The sequence below is a fragment of the Haliotis rufescens genome, unplaced genomic scaffold (assembly GCF_023055435.1).
Source record: "Haliotis rufescens isolate VD_foot unplaced genomic scaffold, xgHalRufe1.0.p SCAF_22, whole genome shotgun sequence".
Classification (NCBI taxonomy): Eukaryota; Metazoa; Mollusca; class Gastropoda; order Lepetellida; family Haliotidae; genus Haliotis; species Haliotis rufescens.
This window is the reverse complement of record NW_025963913.1, coordinates 6,020,617-6,043,577: the sequence shown is the minus strand read 5'-3', so window position 1 is coordinate 6,043,577 and position 22,961 is coordinate 6,020,617. Positions and strand designations below refer to the sequence as shown.

General features: G+C 40.3%; 1 protein-coding gene across 3 annotated transcripts in view; it reads right to left on the bottom strand.

The window, feature by feature from the left end:
* Positions 1-20,283, bottom strand: part of LOC124118215 (plexin-A1-like) — a 73,084-nt gene extending 52,801 nt beyond the window's left edge. The window contains exon 1 of one of the 3 annotated variants that reach the window (XM_046480337.2): positions 20,159-20,283. The gene's annotated coding sequence lies outside the window, so the exon portion shown is untranslated. Of the gene's footprint in view, positions 1-2,538; positions 2,904-18,116; positions 18,226-20,158 lie in introns of those variants that run through there. The other 2 variants (XM_046480338.2, XM_046480335.2) reach the window with 2 other exon arrangements.
* Positions 20,284-22,961: the final 2,678 nt, after the last annotated feature.

Sequence of the window (22,961 nt, the reverse complement as noted above, 5' to 3'; positions counted from 1 at the left end):
TGTCACTGGGTAGATCATATAAAACACACACAGTGTACATTGTCACTGGTTAGATCATATACAACACACACAGTGTATTGTGTCACTGGGTAGATGATATACAACACACACAGTGTATAGTGTCACTGGGTGGATGATATACAACACACACAGTGTATAGTGTCACTGGGTAGATCATATACAACACACACAGTGTATAGTGTCACTGGGTAGATCATATACAACACACACAGTGTACATTGTCACTGGGTAGATCATATACAACACACAGAGTGTATTGTGTCACTGGATAGATGATATACAACACACACAGTGTATAGTGTCACTGGGTAGATGATATACAACACACACAGTGTATTGTGTCACTGGGTAGATGATATACAAGATGCATAGTGTATTGTTTCACTGGGTAGATGATATACAACACACACAGTGTATTGTGTCACTGGGTAGATGATATACAAAATGCATAGTGTATTGTGTCACTGGGTAGATGATATACAACACCCACAGTGTATTGTGTCACTGGGTAAATGATATACAACACACAAAGTGTACATTGTCACTGGGTAGATGATATACAACACACACAGTGTATAGTGTCACTGGGTAGATCATATACAACACACACAGTGTATTGTGTCACTGGGTAGATGATATACAAGATGCATAGTGTATTGTTTCACTGGGTAGATGATATACAACACACACAGTGTATTGTGTCACTGGGTAGATGATATACAAAATGCATAGTGTATTGTGTCACTGGGTAGATGATATACAACACCCACAGTGTATTGTGTCACTGGGTAAATGATATACAACACACACAGTGTACATTGTCACTGGGTAGATCATATACAACACACACAGTGTATAGTGTCACTGGGTAGATCATATACAACACACACAGTGTATTGTGTCACTGGGTAGTTGATATACAACACCCACAGTGTTTAGTGTCTCGTCACCCAACCATTGTGATGTAGTATGATCGGGCTCTATTTGTGGAATTCCTTGCTCTTACTATTTCCTCCCACGCATCAGTCAACGTAAACAGAACGTATCGCCTTTCAAGTACCCCCTACTTGTTCAGATTGAAATATAGCTGTGACATTTCCAATCAGGATCTAAAGTTATCACGTAGGTTCGTCACGAAGGAAACAGTGCAGATACGTTCCTTCTGATATGAAGTGCGTCTATGTAAGAAGGGAAGGACATCACAGCCGTCACGCCTGATTTCAAGTCCTGCGCTTTGACATGTGCCTAGTATATATAAAACCAAGTCTAGTTTCCTTGTTTCCACGGTCTATAAAAACAGCAGAGGAGGGCAGGTTCTTTTAACAAAAACTTACAATGTTTGCATAGACTAAGTGTTAAGTCACCGGTTACATGTGTTATGATACGTACATCTGAGACAATGTGAAATGGGGCACTGGTATTCACGACGAAGAAATAATTTGGGAATGAAACGTGGTTATAATGGAGCATATGGGTATAATAAAGTATAAAATGGTCTGTTCGCAACATGGATGATATACTGCCGACATGACTACATATGTTTTAACACACTCACTTAACTTATATGGATTATGATTATGTCAATAATAATACTGATAATGACATTAATTGTCGCAGGCTACTTCCACGAATGGTCGAAAAAAATAGAATTACTACAACTACTGGTACAATAACAACTACTACTACTACTACTACTACTACTACTACCACTACCTCCACTACCACTACTACCACTACCACTACTACTACTACTACTACTACTACTACCACTGCTACTACCACTACCACTACCACTACTACTACTACTACTACTACTACTACTACCACTACCACTACTACTACTACTACTACTACTGCTACTACCACTACCACTACCACTACCACTACCACTACTACTACTACTACCACTACTACTACTACTACTACTACCACTACCACTACCACTACTACTACTACCACTACTACTACCACTACCACTACTACTACTGCTACTGCTACTACTACCACTACCACTACTACTACTACTACCACTACTACTACCACTACTACTACTACCACTATCAACTACCACTACCACTAATACTACTACTACTACTACTACCACCATTTCTACCACCATTTCTACTAATATTAATACTAAATTAATATAAATGTGACAACCACTTTCAATACTGCACATAATAATAACGATAATGATGATAGTAATTATTCTAAACATGATGATGATGAGAAGAATGATAACTTTAAGGATTCTATTATCAATACCGCTATTTCTAGCGATAATAACACTAATGGTGGCAATACAACAGGGAGAAGCTATTTCCCAGAGGAATGTGTGACTATTGAGCCGACGTTCCCACGTTAAAACAGGGGTGGTAATTATCTGGCTGCCTCGGCGAGCCACGAGGGGACGAGGTGCCGACGGAGTGCTATTGTGATGTCTCCCAAACACCACTCTAATCACCATGACTTTCACACAGGGACCACGAGACAAATACCCCGAGAGTGGTGACTTACCTTTGAATGCGAGTTGAGTTACCAGCTGAAGTGTGCGATCCAGTTGTGTAAGTGTGGTACTGCCAGGGCAAATGGGAAGTAGCTGTTGAAGTATTTTTTCTTGTTAATGACGGCCGAGTTGTTCCACTTACTCGCCCTGAACGATATCACTTCCTCTTCCCCACCTTCCCCACAGTATTACCGCTACAGTCCCCGGCTTGTGCACATCTAGAGTGTAGTGACAACACAAGATAGGCATGCCATCCCCGCGCATAACACTCTACGTCGGATTAATCTTTTCGGGGGAGGAGAATTAGGGGGAATGGTAGGGATGGGGCATCACACACACACATGCACGCATACACACACGCACGCACGCATTCACACACACACATTCACAAACAGAGAGACACACATTCACACAGAGAGAGAGAGACACACAGACACAGACACTCACACCATTCACACACAGCGACACACACAGACACAATCACACACACAGCTCGAGACACAATCACACACGCAGACACACACACAGTCACACGCACGCACGCACGCACACATCCGTCCTTTTCCCATAAAGCCACATTGTCTTGCTTAATAAGGGCAGTCGGGTAGCCTAGTGGTTAAGGCGTTCGCTCGTCACGCCGAAGACCCGGGTTCGATTCCCGACATGGGTACAATGTGTGAAGCCCATTTCTGGTGTCCCCCGCCGTGATATTGCTGGAATATTGCTAAAAGCGGCGTAAAACATATTTACTCACTCACTCACTCTTGCTTAATATAGTTACCATGCTTATTGTGGCTTCTCGTCTATCCAGTGTTTACACTGGTTCATCCATTATTATTTATGTATTGTCTTCTAGAGGACATTTTAACTCTTTCGCTCAAAACTAATACAACGTGGAAACAATTATGTTTCACATTCATAAAAGAGAAACTATTTAACCATTCTAACGTCATTCTAACTAACAAAGTTGATACAATACTGATTACAACTGAACATTATAATAGGGCGTCATAACTGTTGATAACTTCAAAGCAAGTCATATGTATAACCCTCATGACTACATTTCCGTTGGGGGTAATTTTCTAAACCGGTTTGAAAGAGTTTTTTAAAAATGCATCCTGTCAGGCAGTAAGAAGCTGGCTCATCTGTTTATTTGTAACCAATTACTTCGTTGTTGAACTAAAAAAATCAGAAGCTCGCCACGAGCATAAATACACGCTTTGTTTTTATTTGTTGGCTGTGAATGTGTGCGTGTGTGGCGGCCTGAATATGATGGATGGCACTGGTGTGGGTCTGCATGTGATGCTGTCAAGCGGACAGAGCAGGTTATGAATAGGCAGTGTGAGCAGATGCGGTATATTCGTTTATCGCAGCTGGCGGTTCATAAGAAACAGGAGACCTTTTTGTTTTGTAACTCTCCGCGCTTCCGAAGTTTCGACAACACGATCCTCACTGCTGCGTGTGCTGGCAGTTTAGTGTGACATGCTTGCAACTGACGGTTTTATACCGTACCCTTCCGAATGTGTGCAGAATCACTCACTGTGTGTGTGTGTGTGTGTGTGTGTGTGTGTGTGTGTGTGTGTGTGTGTGTGTGTCTGAGAGAGAGAGAGAGACAGACAGACAGACAGACAGACAGAGACAGAGAGGTACACTTGTGGCTTAAACATCGGCATTATACAATACTCCTTACTCAAAGTTGTGGGCAGCAAAAGACACACACGCTTTTAAAGTGTCGATCCTTCTTTTTATTTCACATCAGTAGTAGATTGGGCCACTGTGAATTAAAGGGAGTCTAAACAGAACGTAAGCTATTGTCACAGTTCGATCATTCCCGGCGTTTATTTAAAAAAGACATATACAGTAAACTACGGTTATAACGAACTACGGTTATAACGAGCTTAAATTTCTGTACATGCGTTATGGGGTGGCGATTTGCTACGTTTACACTTTTACAATAACTAACTCCTCAAAAGCAGGTGATTAATATCTGTGTCTCTGTATTCTAACACCATGTCCATGCATCCCGAGTACTGACATGAATTGATATCGCGTCAACTCGTGAAATTTAAAAGAGTTATGCCCCTTTCCCATGCTAGGATCCTATGGTTGTTGGTTCGAACCCCAGATTCGCCCTGATTATGGCTTTCTCCTCACACCCGAGCTCCTGAGTTTCGCAAAATGCCACCGACAAGCGTAATGTTGTACATATCGTTATACCTACATCAAGGGTCCTCTGAAGCGGAATTATTATGCTTGATGTCTGTTAGTTACTTCTACAGATGTTATGATCCTCATGCAAACATGGCTATGACAGATCAGCGTCAAGCCCATCGAGTACATGTCGATTAACGCCGAAAATATAAAATATGTTTCTGAGGACAATAATGCATGATCAATAATTGACAACACATAGGCAGGTAAATTTCTCTACGCCGGCCTAATTAATCTCCCTAGATATGATCTCTCAAACCTTGTCAAACAGGACACCTCATCTTCCTGACGTTGTTACACCGGACACCTCATAATCCTGACCTTCCTACACCGGACACCTCATAGTCCTGACCTTGTCACACCGGACACCTCATAGTCCTGACCCTCCTACACCGGACACCTCATAGTCCTTACCTTGTCACATCGGACACTTTATAGTACTGACCCTGTTACACCGGACACCTAACAGTCCTGACTTTGTTAAAGCGGGCACCTATTCTTCCTGACTTTGTCATACCGGACATCTTCAAGAGTTCATGTGCTCCAACCAAGGTGGGTCAGTAATATGTTGGTAAAATAACCTCCATATGTTATTAAGGTGGGTCAGTAATATGTTGGTAAAATAACCTCCATATGTGTTAAGGTGTGTCAGTAATATGTTGGTAAAATAACCTCCATATGTTTTAAGGTGGGCCAGTAATATGTTGGTAAAATAACCTCCATATGTTTTAAGGTGGGCCAGTAATATGTTGGTAAAATAACCTCCATATGCTTTCAGGTGGGTCAGTAATATGTTAGTAAAATAACCTCCATATATGTTTCAAGGCGGTTCAGTTGTATGTTGGTAAAGTATTGCCCTTGTGCTCCAAGGTATGTCACTCCTTAGAGTTCAAATTGAGTCAGTATACTATGTTGGTAAAATATACTCAATATTCTTCAAGGTGAGTCAGTGTTATGTTGGTAAAATAACGTTCGTGTTCTTCCAGGAGCGTTAATAGTATGCTGGTAAAATATTGTCCATATGCTCAAAAGTTGGTCAATCGAATGTTGGTAAAATATCGTCCACATGATCCAATGTGTGTCAGTACATGTCGGTAACAAAACGACCCTGTGTTTAACGGTGAGTCGAAGTTTGGTAAAATAACGTGTGGCACAGTGACAGATAATATCGACCAGTCACCATGGAAGCCAAAAGGACCTCCATAAAAGCTTTCAGCAGTGCGGTAGGGTTGTTCATCCTTCATACGGTGAGGTGAGGGTGTGTCTGGGGATGGGAGGAAAGGGGGTTGTTGGGGATGGCGTTGACAGAGCTACAGAGCTGGGGCAATTCACCTTTACATCGCCGTCTCAACCACAACCACAACCACAACCACAGACTGGAATAGCAGCCAGTAACTCTAACTCAGAGTCACGATAAAACATTGACTATACCCCGGCAACTTAATGTAAAGAAGATGTGGAAGATAACTTGTGTTCATATCAAGATGCATTAACTGGGGCACACACATTGCGGTTCAGCGTTATACAGATGTACTCTGTGTAGGCTGAACCAGATAGGAATCTACATGCAAACTATTTATATTTGTCTTTGGCCTTTTTAAATTAAAAAAACCTAAGTAATGTAAAGCACTATTATATATACACGTTAGCCTTTTTGAAGATAATATGTGTCTTAAACTGGCCAAATACAGAATATCTCTCACCAGGAAGGTCGAACGTACAGTGACGTAAGTTGTAGACCCGAATTAATTTCGACACATGACTTTAATTTCTTGATAAGAACGTTCCTTGGCTGCTTTAATCTTAATGGTTGACGGATGGCTCAATGTTTATCAGGGCAAACACGAGGCACACACAGACTCCTGGGATGAACGGTGTATAGAAGTACATCAACATGCCAACAAGGCTCTTATTCTGCCTCTGAATCACGAATGGAAAACAAGAATTGGGAACCAGGGACAATTTTGACCTATTCGCGATGAATGTACATGAATGTCTGTCTCGTGTGCTGTAGTGACGGGGTATTGATCATACATAGCACGATCATGCGTTTATCTGTGTAGCCTGCCACCTGTGATCATTTTAAATTTAAATTTGTAAATTCTACGGCCCAAGATGCGGAAAGTTGATTGGTCATCATCGACTTGTGAAAATACCCAAATTGATAAATTACGGTTTCCGCTTGTGTGGCAATGGTACCCGCCATGTGTTTAATGTCATACTTAAATCTAATCCATGGATAAGGGTTTGGGCAGGAGGGGCAAAGATTTCCCCTCATTCACAAGCACCAAGTTGGGGCAGTGTTCGTCATCGCGAGCAACTATCTCTGAACAAAGATGTTTTGACATTAATTCCTGTATCTCTCTCTCTCTCTCTCTCTCTCTCTCTCTCTCTCTCTCTCTCTCTCTCTCTCTCTCTCTCTCTCTCTCTCTCTCTGATACAAAATCCGGATTTGTCATAGTTTGACAGATGCGTACAAGTCAACATACATATATCTTTGTGTTAGATGCATGATTTGCGGCTGGTGTATTGGTTTAGCATACACACAAGATTGTTGTTTTACGCAGCACTCAGCAACTTTCCAGCTATATGACGGCGGTCTGCAAATAATCGAGTCTGGAGCAGACAATCCAGTGATTGACATCATGAGCATCGATCTACGCAATTGGGATACGATGACATGCATCAACCAAGTCAGCGAACCTGACAACCCGATCCCGTTTGTCGCCTGTTACGGCAAGCAAATGGGTTGCTGAAGACCTATTCTACCCGGATCTTCACGGGTCGTGATGTTTGCAAGGAGAAACATATACTTACAGTGCATTATATCAATTAAATTAACAGTAACTTTTAAAACTACCCATAAAAGATAGATCTCAATCTATATTATATATTTGTGATTGAAAATGTTGAAGTCGAATCCGTAAACCCAAAATATAAAAGTGTCGGCCTAAGCAAGGAGCATGTCACTGTCCTATGTACAATTTGAATTGCACAATTAACAGCGTAATTTAATGCAATTAACCAGGACGGCTGATGTCGTTTGCCAAAGAAAGTAAGTTAATTACACATGTGTTAACAGTTCTGTGACAATGCATATCCATAAATTATACGGTACGGGGTTGGTTTCCAACGTAAAAGTATGAATTGTGTATATTTTTATTTGGAGCATGTGTGCAGTCGTTTACAAAACTTGCATTATGATTTGCTTGCTGAGACCTCTACAGAAGATGGTTTGTGTCCGTGTTATCTGAGAGAGCTCAAACTCGCTCTTTTCTAAGGTAGGGGAGTTAGAAATAGACATGTTTATACAGTTTGCCGCAAACACTAAACCTGATCTGTGTCTTCGTACTCGGCATCAGTGTGGAGAAATACACTACGGTGCAATCGTGTTTATTGATTTACAGATTGCCCTAAACCTGTTTTCGTTTCATGGTTACATGAGTACTACCTACAGCGTACAGGAATGTGTCCGAGTTTAACTTTTGTCATTATGCAGGAATGCTAAGACAGTGCAGTGTGATATGTCCGTCAAACAAAACTCGGTTCAGGTGCATTTTCTCTTTTGTTCATCATTATTCTAGTATCTGCACTTGTTATGGCGGTTGGTCTCACTCGAGTGATATGTGAAGCGCATTTCCGGTGTTCCCCTCGTGACATTGTTGTTAAATTGGTAAACCTCACTCACTCACCTGCTATTAGGATACACCATACTTTGAGGATACTGAGGATGCTCAACAACTGTTCTTTTACAAATATATCAATCCAGTCATAAACCATCGAAGACACGAACCAGATCGTTGTTCACCAAAGTGACGTCTTTTATGTGTTTTTTTAATAATATTACAAAACATTATAATGTCTAAGGTCTGTTTTAGCAAACATAAAAACATGATAGAAAACATAACATCATGAGGTCAGATTGTTTTCCAGAGCAAACATGTGTCAGATAGATAAGCATGATAGCTATGTCGCCTTAGCTGTCTAAGTATACATAGGTGTCTAAGTATACATAGCTGTCTAAGTATACATATATGTCAGACACGTATTTCACCTTAGCTATACAACACACACACACGCACGCACGCACGCACGCACGCACGCACGCACGCACGCACGCACGCACACACACACACACACACACATATATATATATATATATATATACCAGAGAGACAGATATGCTTGACACGCATTTCACATTAGCTGACTAAGAATATATATACATATATAGATATGAATGTCACGCACTTCATGTTAGGTGTCTAAGTATATATATATGTGTCAGATTCTTTGACCGTATGGTCTCTGATAGTTATCTAAACAAACACATTTTAAAATGTGTCGTGTTCATTCCTATCGTTATCAATATTACAACGTCAACGCCAATAGTGCGCTTTATGTCAGCCGAAATTTCTCCAATGAGTAAACTGCTCGGGAATTGCTTTGGAAATATTAGAAAGGCCTGGTGAGATATGAGATACCACTGACAGTTGTCATTAGCAGAGATTTATAAATGTGTTTATAGACATTAACACATTAGGAGATACATCTTCCCGAGGCAAAGGAGTCAACTGACGATGAAAGTCCAGTTTCCACGAAACAGGACTTTTAAAGTCAGTTAACTCTCTTGCCTCAGGAAGATGAAGGAGATATGGAATCATGATAAAGTCTCTACAGAGGCAGCTGGAAAGTAACCGTGTCATGTAAGAAAATAAATATTGCGTTCATTGTCTGAAACATTTCCCAGGACATTGATGAAGTTTAGCGAGCCTGATAAATTTAATTGAAATGTCATTGATGATTTAAGTCACGTGTGAGTTCAAGCAATGACACGACACAGGGAGTTGGGCCTCACACGCTGTGGCCATGTAGGGAAGCAATCTCATTAAAATCAGATCTAAGTTCTCACTACCGCTGAACAAAGATCTGAGGATATCCCATTACGGGTCACGTCAGGACGACCTTTAGCGAACTTTGACCGACCACTGAAATGACTAACAAGAAGTCGACATCAGCCAATTAGAAAGCAGCTTTCTCGAGCTTTACGGCACTCATTTCAACCTGGCGACTTCCATTTAAGACTACGCTTGAAAAATATGTTCTCGATTAAAATTTTGAAAACTGAACAAACGAACATTCCGGAATGTCTTATATATGGTTGAGAATGTATGGCAGTGCTTCCCACGTACTGTGTCAACGCCTCCTCTGTTCAAATGTTTATCCCACGGAAGCGAGAGATAGACGATAAGTTTGACGGAATCAGTCGAACGGGATGTTACTGTCGTTCGGAATACCCCGTGTTAACATTTTAAAGGTTGCGTGATCAGAAACACATTCCGACTGTCACTTTCACGATCTGGTAAGCGACGCTTTGATTGGTCGGATGAAAGGTCGTTCTGACGTGATCCATAATGAGATGTCCTCAGATATTTGTTTAGCGATAGCAAGAAGTTAGATCTGTTTTTACATCCGCAAATTTTCTCCTCGACATATGTTTATTTAAGTCAGGATGAACAGTTATATTACAGACGCTGGTGCTTGAGTCACTTGGGCGGTTTCAAATACAAACGTATTTAATCAAAATATCCGCATTACTCTACCAAAACGCAATAACTATTGTTGATGCACTATTTTTCACTATTCGGAAGGATATGATCTTGAATAATAATTAAATGGGTTAAATGTCAAAATGTCTTCAACGGCCTTGATTTGTATAACGGATATAAATATTTGCACCATTACAGAATAGGATGTAGCTAATTAAAGCGTTAAAAGACTTAGAGTTGTGATAATCTCCAGTAGACATTCTGGATTTCGTGTCATCGCCTTGTTATCAATCTTATACATCATGGTTCAAGTCTTGATTAATATTGTTTGGCATCAAATATAACGATAAGAAAAATGGCATTCGGCATTATAAAACATGAAAAACATTCGACCCACAGATGTTGTGAGCCCATGACATGATACACTCTGTTCCAGAGGACGTCAACGACGTGGCGCTTTAAGTTATCAACGAGGGCACCGGACTCGCTACTTTGTAAGTCCGTCTTGAATTATCATATTAGGTGAGCTAAATATTTTCTAATTTCTAAATTCTATTATACCAGTGCTGATAGGGGAATATATATATATATAAGGGCTCGCCCAAGATTATTCTGCTAATCTAATATGTCACCATATACGGCAACTAAAGACACTATAACTTATAGTATAATTCCTCAAAGGGAGATTGACCAATCAGAGAGCAGAACTACTAAATTCTGGTACAGAAATTCGTTATTCGACACTGTTTTGTGTTTTAATATCACTAATTGTAATGTGCAAAAACATTTTTTTTAAAGAAACCACGTTTGTGACTTTATTTTTAGAAATTATGGAGAAAAAAACCTCGAAGCGGGGGTCACTGATTTATAAAAAGCAACGTCATAGAGCATAATATAGGATGACGTCACCAACAAGAAACGTGACGCCAATGACGTCTCATAGCAATAAAGTAGATAGCGCCCCGTCTTTAGGGAAAAGCGGACTGCTATCAAGCTACAGTGGCCCGCAGATGTCTGATAATATGAGGGCATTTTTATGAAAATTCTATCCATTTCAGCTGTATTACTTGTTTAAACGTTCACGTCCATTGTTAACGTTTGTGTTTATATTAGAGCTATGTATCAGTAACATATGTACTGGTCCTGTCATTTATACCGGTTGTAAGTGTCAAGTTTTTGGTGTGTGTGTGTGTGTGTGTGTGTGTGTGTGTGTGTGTGTGTGTGTGTGTGTGTGTGTGTGTGTGTGTGTGTGTGTGTGTGTGTGAAATCAAGTAATTGCGTGCGAATATGCGGTTTATATTCACATGTGTTGCTATCCTGTATCAATTCTGATGGGCACAGTTGACCCAATCGTCTCTTCGGTGTCTCAAAATCTATTATGGTTGGTTCGAATCCCGGTTCGCCCCAATCATATTTCTAGGTTTACCAGCACCATACCCGTGCGCGTGGATTTCGTCAAAGTGGAAACCGCCTAAAACCTGGTTCATACATCGGTAGCGGCAACAACAAGTCGAGCGGCGTAGAATATTCACTTGCACAAGGCTCTAAGGCAATAATTATTAATTTAATATTTTTCAGATTATATAAGTAAATAGGACAAATTGTCCTTATAAAAGACGGGCGTCCTTGTACTGCCCGCTATCTAGACTTGCCAGCACCATACATAAGGATCGAATTACTACACATCCATAGACCTCATTCAGTGGAACCTTGGAGCAAGGCTATGTGGAATAGTGCCACTGCCAAACTGTCATCTCAAACGCGTGACCTATTTTATGCTTCCCGCGTTGGCACCGAGTACAGACACAATGCTGCCTCACATCAATGTTATGATGCTATTGCGGTGCATATATTAAGGTATATCCGACGACATAAAGTACACGGAGAACATACATTCGTCTAATGCTACATCCACGCCAAGCTTTCCACACAACAGGAAACATCGGTCACCTCACCGACGGCAGCGATGCAGCTGGCGATGAGCGATAACATTAAAATGTATAGCTAGTCAACGTTCGTGGCTCAGAAATGTACGGCAACCGAAATATCAAACCCCTTTATCACTACAGGATTTCCTCACTAATTAACTGACACACTGTGATATAACTGACACACTGTGATATAACTGACACACTGTGATATAACTTACTTGCTGTGATATAACTGACACACTGTGATATAACTGACACACTGTGATATAACTTACTTGCTGTGATATAACTGACACACTGTGATATAACTGACACACTGTGATACAACTTACTTGCTGTGGTATAACTGACACACTGTGATATAACTGACACACTTTGATACAACTTACTTGCTGTGATATAACTGACACACTGTGATACAACTTACTTGCTGTGATATAACTGACACACTGTGATATAACTGACATGCTGTGATATAACTGACACACTGTGATATAACTGACACACTGTGATATAACTGACACACTGTGATACAACTTACTTGCTGTGATATAACTGACACACTGTGATATAACTGACATGCTGTGATATAACTGACACACTGTGATATAACTGACATGCTGTGATATAACTGACACACTGTGATATAACTGACACACTGTGATACAACTTATTTGCTGTGATATAACTGACATGCTGTGATATAACTGACACACTGTGATATAACTGACACACTGTGATATAACTGACATGCTGTGATATAACTGACACACTGTGATATAACTGACATGCTGTGATATAACTGACACACTGTGATATAACTGACACACTGTGATACAACTTATTTGCTGTGATATAACTGACATGCTGTGATATAACTGACACACTGTGATACAACTTACTTGCTGTGATATAACTGACACACTGTCATATAACTGACATGCTGTGATATAACTGACACACTGTGATATAACTGACATGCTGTGATATAACTGACACACTGTGATATAACTGACACACTGTGATACAACTTATTTGCTGTGATATAACTGACATGCTGTGATATAACTGACACACTGTGATATAACTGACACACTGTGATATAACTGACATGCTGTGATATAACTGACACACTGTGATATAACTGACATGCTGTGATATAACTGACACACTGTGATATAACTGACATGCTGTGATATAACTGACACACTGTGATACAACTTACTTGCTGTGATATAACTGACACACTGTGATATAACTGACATGCTGTGATATAACTGACACACTGTGATATAACTGACATGCTGTGATATAACCGACACACTGTGATATAACTGACACACTGTGATACAACTTATTTGCTGTGATATAACTGACATGCTGTGATATAACTGACACACTGTGATATAACTGACACACTGTGATATAACTGACATGCTGTGATATAACTGACACACTGTGATATAACTGACATGCTGTGATATAACTGACACACTGTGATATAACTGACACACTGTGATATAACTGACATGCTGTGATATAACTGACACACTGTGATATAACTGACACACTGTGATATAACTGACACACTGTGATATAACTGACACACTGTGATATAACTGACATGCTGTGATATAACTGACACACTGTGATATAACTGACATGCTGTGATATAACTTACATGCTGTGATATAACTGACATGCTGTGATATAACTGACACACTGTGATATAACTGACACACTGTGATATAACTGACACACTGTGATACCACTTATTTGCTGTGATATAACTGACATGCTGTGATATAACTGACACACTGTGATACAACTTATTTGCTGTGATATAACTGACATGCTGTGATATAACTGACACACTGTGATATAACTGACACACTGTGATATAACTGACACACTGTGATATAACTGACACACTGTGATATAACTGACATGCTGTGATATAACTGACACACTGTGATATAACTGACATGCTGTGATATAACTTACATGCTGTGATATAACTGACATGCTGTGATATAACTGACACACTGTGATATAACTGACACACTGTGATATAACTGACACACTGTGATATAACTGACACACTGTGATACAACTTACTTGCTGTGATATAACTGACATGCTGTGATATAACTGACACACTGTGATACAACTGACTTGCTGTGATATAACTGACACACTGTGATATAACTGACATGCTGTGATATAACTGACACACTGTGATATAACTGACACACTGTGATATAACTGACACACTGTGATACAACTTACTTGTTGTGATGTAACTGACACACTGTGATTTAACTGACACACTGTGATTTAACTGACACACTGTGATATAACTGACATGCTGTGATATAACTGACACACTGTGATATAACTGACATGCTGTGATATAACTGACATGATGTGATATAACTGACATGCTGTGATATAACTGACACACTGTGATATAACTGACACACTGTGATATAACTGACACACTGTGATATAACTGACAAACTGTGATATAACTGACATGCTGTGATATAACTGACACACTGTGATATAACTGACACACTGTGATATAACTGACATGATGTGATATAACTGACACACTGTGATACAACTTATTTGCTGTGATATAACTGACATGCTGTGATATAACTGACACACTGTGATATAACTGACACACTGTGATATAACTGACATGCTGTGATATAACTGACACACTGTGATATAACTGACATGCTGTGATATAACTGACACACTGTGATATAACTGACACACTGTGATATAACTGACACACTGTGATACAACTTATTTGCTGTGATATAACTGACATGCTGTGATATAACTGACACACTGTGATACAACTTACTTGCTGTGATATAACTGACACACTGTGATATAACTGACACACAGTGATATAACTGACACACTGTGATACAACTGACTTGCTGTGATATAACTGACATGCTGTGATATAACTGACATGCTGTGATATAACTTACATGCTGTGATATAACTGACTTGCTGTGATATAACTGACACACTGTGATATAACTGACATGCTGTGATATAACTGACACACTGTGATACAACTTACTTGTTGTGATGTAACTGACACACTGTGATATAACTGACATGCTGTGATATAACTGACATGCTGTGATATAACTGACACACTGTGATATAACTGACACACTGTGATATAACTGACATGCTGTGATATAACTGACACACTGTGATATAACTGACACACTGTGATATAACTGACATGCTGTGATATAACTGACACACTGTGATATAACTGACATGCTGTGATATAACTGACTTGCTGTGATATAACTGACATGCTGTGATATAACTGACTTGCTGTGATATAACTGACATGCTGTGATATAACTGACACACTGTGATATAACTGACACACTGCGATATAACTGACACGCTGCTCATAACGGCGTTAAACACAACTCACTTCTGCTGACATCGTGAGTCAGTTAAAATTTAACGTCGCATCGGCATTATTTCAGCCATACAGCGACTGATGACATCGTATCCCATTGCGTGGATCGATTCCCATGATATCAATCACTGGACTGTCTGGTCCAGACTCGATTATTTACATATCGCAGTCACTAAGCGGGAATATTGCTGAATGTGGCGTTAAATAACAAACGAATAGATATTCAGGTGGTAATATACCAGCCATGAAGGAAAGGCACCCAGTGATGAGGCTGGAAGGAAAATATCATGTTTCTCTTTTTCATCCGGGTTCACGTGCTTATGCAAGACACACAAATTCGTACATTCGCTCCGCTTCAGCGATACTGGCACACTACATTACATACGTATTAACGTAGTCTTAGGTTTAGCCCATGAATATCCCAACTATCCACGGATAGTCTCAGATGTTTGAGATAGGTGACTGTTCTGGTCTTGTGTTAATATAGATATTCCCCATAGAAGCAGATTAGAAAAATAGAAACATTTACCAAATGTGGTATTTTACTGTTTTAATTTTTGTAACAAGTTTTAAAATGCTGTGATAACCCGGCAGTGTCCGACGCCTACAATGGCACGATACAGCAGAGGGTGAATGGGGCTCGCATTCCTGTAAACTTAGGAGCTTCGTTATTTAGGAGCTGTTACTGAGAGCTGCAGATGTACGTGGAATCCGATTATCTTAAAACGTTGAGCAATTTTAGATAACCGTTAAAGAGGGGCCTATTTTAATTCTTCAATCTTCAGTATGTTTCATATCTGTCAGCCATACACAGATAGCAAGGGAAACATTACCGTGTACAGTTGTCACACTTATTTCAGAAATATTTTTTTTTGAAATAACGGAAATATACTGAATGAACATATTCCAACAAGCGATTGAGTTAGGACTTCTTTGATTAGTATTTCTAATATCGCAGTTTGTGAGTTTGGTTTGACGCTGCTTTGAACAGTATTTCGAGTATGTCATGGTGCATATGGCATGGAAGTCCAAAGTGACGTGGTGCTGACAAACCAAGGATCATAGTCAGTGTCAGCGGATCCCGGCACTCCTAAAGGACGCATCCTAGACTGACATTCCCAGAAACAGAGTTATCTTATCTAAAAATATATATCTACTATAACATGGCAGTGTAATTTATTGTTAAACAATTATTGTAACTGTATTACACTGTTTCTGTTGAGTTTCAGTAAAAGTTCATTGCATTGTATGTGGACAATGATCAGTTGTCAGGAATGTTTTACTATTTAATTTAAGCAGTGATGAGAGAGGATGTCAAGCGTTATAGAAACATGTCGAACATTTTGAGATGTCCTAGTGACACTGGACTGGTGAATCACTGTATGTAAAGTGCTGGAGTGAGTGAGTGATTTGGGTTTAACGCCGCCAAATTTTGGGGTCGCCAAATTAAGATCTATTTATTGTCTTTGGTGGTAATTTATACAGAAATGAAGATTATTTTCGAAATAAAAAGAGGGGGGGGGGGGGGTGCGCACAATATTGAATGGCAATATGTAATATGATGGCAGGGGTCCGTATCAAATACGAAAATACAGGGCTGATAGCAAACGTCAGTGGTAATAGAATATTCACCCAGCGGCGACGGTGGTTAAGCTTCCCAGCTGGGCCAAAGCAGGGAATGAGGGAAGATGACTGATCCACACACGAAATCTGATCTTTGTGTGATGAAAAGAGTGAAAGATACCGAAAAACGATTTTGTCCCACTATATATATATAATCTGATTAGCTAGTGGAAATGTCTATACAGTTCCATCACCAGTCTAGCGGCACTTGAACATTACAGAATATTTTGCATTAGTCCACGGTAAACAAGAAATTTACATATCACACTACCATCTAAATATTGTAACTTCCTGAAGACTGCTTACATTAAATAGTACTACGTTCCTGGCGACTAATCACTGCCCAAACATAATGTAATTAGCGTGTGCCGAATCTCAACAGAAACAATGTAACACGGTTACAATCATTGTTTAACAATAAAATACACTGCCATAAGACAGTAGTAATTTGTATTGGTTTGTAAACCAGGTTAATTTTGCAATACAATTGTTGATTGTATACCATTTATTGGTTGTTTGTTGGTTTCACACTAAGTTCTTTTACGTACAGATTTCTGGGTTAACATATTGTTTCAATTTGGGAATCGACACGTAACACTACAAAATAAACAAAACAAAATTCACGTGGAGCCCAGAACAATGCTGAATCTTAGAGCTGAGCCCAATCATTCTAGACGCCATCAAAGCAGGTGCCCGGAAAACAAAACAAAGGCTTTATATATTGTTTTAGCCATGAAATAGCAACATCAAATACTACAGCTATAACGTCATGAATACTAAGAGAGATAAAGTCCGAGACTACTCACTGGTGCAGCGGCAGACATGTTCTGGTGAAGATGTTCTCACCCCATGCAGAAGGAAGAAGTAAAGTGGTAGAGCTGCATGTCACCACTCATGGGTGTATCTGATGGAACGGGATTGTGTTACGTCCTGTCATGTTATATACCGCCGTCATATTCAATTCAACTAAAGTCTCTGCCCATCGAGGATATAATCTACAAAATGCCCCAATCCTGTTACATATGTAAGGGACAAGCCTACACACAGTGGGACATCGCCCTCAAACTGCCCCCAACTGTCTTGCATTTCCAAAATTTCGTTTCTTTACTTGAGAGAAGCAGATAATCTGCACTTGAACACAGCAAACGAAATTCAAATTCTACAATTCGTTTTTATTAGCTTCAACAAAATTAGTAAATGCTCTTTCGTGTCACTGGATTTTCTGGTCCATCGATCACTTGAATGTCAGGTTTGTTTACAGGCCGACATCGCATGGGAGGAGTACACTGTTAAAATGTGTCCTACTGTCACACTGTTTTAAAACCTCGGCGGGAGAGGAACCTGCAACATCTTCATTTGCAGTCCTACAGGCTACCACCTGTGCTACGGAGAATGTTGTCCTTTCAAGTGTCAATGTTATCTAAATATATGTTATCCATTTTTGACTTCGAAACATGTCTTAACTTTAAATATGTTTAAATTCGAAAGACTTTTTAACGTGTTTGAAATTTAAGCATGTTTAAATGTGCTTAAATGCTGTCACAAACGTTGTGTTGAGGTAGTGTGTAGGCTGTGAGACGATAGCTAATTTCATGTGTTCAGATCAAAATGCGTTTGAAATAGAACACACCACATGAGTATTCCGTTAAACATTTGTACAGTGTCCTGCTGTGGGGCGTCATGCAATAAATACTTTCTTTTTAAATGCAAACAGTATAAATTACCTCGTGTCATCACTGATTTTCAGTGGTCCATTCATATAAGTTTTCACAGCTATTTTGCCCGTTGGTCTGTTTCGGTGGATAATGAAATTATTCTCTTGCATTGACCTTTTAAATCATATTTGTTTTATACGCTGATCACGAAGAAGATTGGTGTCCTAAATATGAGTACCCCCCCAATTTATTCGCAATATCCGTGCCCTCTTTGCCTTGCCATAGTACCCTGAGTTTGTCCTAGATGTGGATATCACGATCTCCGAGTCCGTCCTAAATCCAACCACTCGGGCTGATCATGTAAATATTGATATCTACGTACTCTTAGTACGTCCAAGACATAGTACCCTGAGTTTGTCCAATATGTGGATATCACGATCTCCGAGTCCGTCCTAAGTCCAACCACTCGGGCTGATCATGTAAATATTGATATCTACGTACTCTTAGTACGTCCAAGACATAGTACCCTGAGTTTGTCCAATATGTGGAAATCACGATCTCCGAGTGGGCCCCGGGAGTTGGCGCTCTATATTTGTGACTATTGGTCATATCTCATTGTTAAATGTATAATGGGCCGGTGGCCTCTTTTCGGAATAAACTATCGCTCACTCAATGTGTCCTAGACATGGTATCCTGGGTTTGCCCTTATCGTTGGTATGTACGCAGTGTGTGCATTCTCAGTGCCATACCTGTAATAGCTTTGTGGAAAGTACACAAGTAAGTGAAAGGGAAATACAGGCTTTGTCAATTAATTCAAAGTGCGTTTCACAAGCAATATTCCTGCTATATGACATATGGAAATAATCGAGTCTGGATCAGACAATCCAGTGATTGACATCATGACATCATCCACACACATTCAGGCTCGTCATGAGAGAGGTTATACAATGGGGATCGGGTGGTCTGGCTCTGTGACGCTGCGTGTTATCCTACCCCAACAGTGGTGAGTTTTGCTCATGCTTTCAGTCACTGGTTTATTTGGCCCAGACTTCATTATTTACAGACTAGTCTTAATTACTATTTTATTACTACAGCTGTAATATTTCTGGCTGCGGCGTTAAACAACATGTCTTGTCTGAAAACATTCACACTGTAATCCCGGCAAACTACGATAATAAAGTTGTTTTACTCACGTGTCTGCATGCAGACTTCTCACAGTGGCTGCAGAACGAGATATGACATAAGCCTGTGTAGCAGTATATTATATCATACCGTGAACGCTGCCAAGCATAGGGTGTGGTGTGTCAGCCTGGGCATTCATGCACGGAAACAGTGTCGTGGACACCACAATTAATCACTGTGTTCATATGTTCATACTTCCTATTCAGTTGTTATACTCTGGGTAACATAATAACCACTCATAGTTATCACAATCCCATCTTCAGAGATCTTTACACTAGGGTATATATACATGTCTTCATAATCAATATATGGTTGGGTAGCAATGTGGTTAAAGCGTTTGCTTATCACAACACACTTTAAGACCAATGCTCGATGCCCCGCAAAGTGGGCTTGCTACACTGAGTGCCCATCGCCGGACTGATTACAGCTGGACTATCACCAGACTGAGTGAGTGTTTTACGTCGCTGTCGTCAATGGGATCAGCAGGCAGTTTCACATAGTGTACCCTTGTGAGGAATCGAACAAGGGGCTTCGGCGTCACGCTAGGCTACCCCACGCTCGATTATTTCTAGAAGCGGCGTAATATTTATATTACTCATTATAAATATACATGTGAGATTACATGCTGCGGGGGCGGTGGTTACGGCGCACGAACACACACACACACACACACACACACACACACACACACACACACACACACACACACACACACACACTAACATGCTGCGTGTGTAATTATGTGCGTACGTGAGTGCGGGTGGGCTTGTGGGTGTATGTGAGTGTACACTGAGCAATAATAACATGCATATTGTTCTATTTAATGTCATTCTGCCATCCTCTCCTTCGGATGGTATGCTTAGTATGTGTATATCGTGTAAGTTATTGCACGTTACTTCACTGTAGGACCCGTGAAGCGGCGGGTTAGAATAGGTCTTCAGCAACCCATGCTTGCCGTAAAAGGAGTCTGTGTTTGTCGTAAAAGGCGACTAACGGTGTCGGGTGGTCAGGCTCGCTGACATGGTTGATGTATGCCATCTATCCCAATTGCTTGGATCACTGCTCATGATATCGACCACTGGATTGTCTGGTCCAGACTCGATTATTTACAGACCGCCGTCATGTAGCTGAAATATTGCTGAGTGCGGCGTAAAACAATAAACCAATCGCGATTACATCAAGACTTTACTTATTAAAGACATCCTTCCTTGACAAGGTAGTTAACTGGTTATAAAAGTCCAGTTTCCTCCCTTGCCGAACAAGGTTTACTCGGGAAGGTGATTAAAGGTGACCGTGATATCTACAGGCACATTTAGCAATTATTCAGGTCTTTCCCACTGTAAGACTTTTAGACCCTAAAACGCGTCAAAATTATGTGACAAGGGAAGTGGTTAGGTTTGTGTTTAGGATCTAAACTCATTTTATTAGTGTGTAGGTGACAGTTTGAATACATTTCAGTGTTCTTTCTGCACCACTGGACCAATTTTACTGTGGAGAAAGCAGGCGACTTTCCCATTATCCCATTAATGCAGAGCGTCAGGCAGGTATGACAGGAAGTACCATCGTGAAACGTCTTTTCCTATGACACGGTCAGCGATCGAAGCACTGTCCTTCCGCTCTCTGAACAGATGTTCAGGGTGTTCTGTTGCCCAATGAAGCCAGTGACCACACGTGCAACGTGGGGGCGTTCATTGTCCTACTGAACAAGTGATGTGACGTCCAGGGGTCTGAAGGAAGGACGGATAACATCGTCACGGCGCCGCACACCTGTCAAATTGCCATCGATGGCCACTATAGGGGTCCTGTGATGTGTAATAGGCTCCCAATACCTTATGCAAAACGCTAAACACACGCCTCAGAGTAAGGTTTCATCCGATGTCGATAAACATAGATATAGTTATATTACCGACGTGACGTTGCTCGTGGAGATCCAGAACGTGGTTGGTGTCTGGTTTTGCGAGTCTGATTGACTGTATGGTGTTACGATGAACATCAAAACGGTTTCGGTTTCAAGTATTCCAATTGCACGCAAACGCTCATTTTCAGATAGGCGTGGCATAACGTTTAATGTTTCACCGTCAACAAAGAAGCGTTTCACAGTAAATATACTTAAACAATTTACTATGCGTTTGAATTTACTTGGTCCAACGTGTACTGTAAATGTGTGACGAATTTCCTACTCGTGGGGTTTTATTCATGGAAAGACTGGGATGCAGTGCAATAATGGGTAATTGTGACAAAAGATTTGTACATGTGATTAGCACGCATGATTTGAAAAATCCAAGGCAATCATATTTTAGTTGTACACGTGGATTTTCCCCCCGCTAGAACAGAATACTCAAGAGAATAATTCAGAATTCAATAAAATAACTGTTAATGCACATTAAACATAATTCAAACTTTTATCAAATAATTCAATCTTCATTCAAAACTCACTCAACACCTGTAATTATAAGAAAGGACATTTGTCCGACGAGGTGTGTGCTGGACAGGCAGTGCTATAGAGGGTTGTCATGTGACCTGTTTCTACAACAGGTGTATGTCTCAGCGACCAAGATGTACAGGCCAGACCACAGGTAAAAGCCCGACCATTTGATATTTGGGGGGTTGAGATTTTGTTTTCAGCTTCAGCTGCAAAACCAGCCCCTGCCCCAAGAATATCAACGTTCAGGCCCACAGGTAGGCTCTGCAAGTCACCATCAGCTTGCAACTTGCATGAAATGCATAGTGAAAGTTCGTGACATAATCTATAATTAATGACAATTATTTCAGTGAAAAATATAGCGTGTGACGCATGTAACGGCAAATCGTATA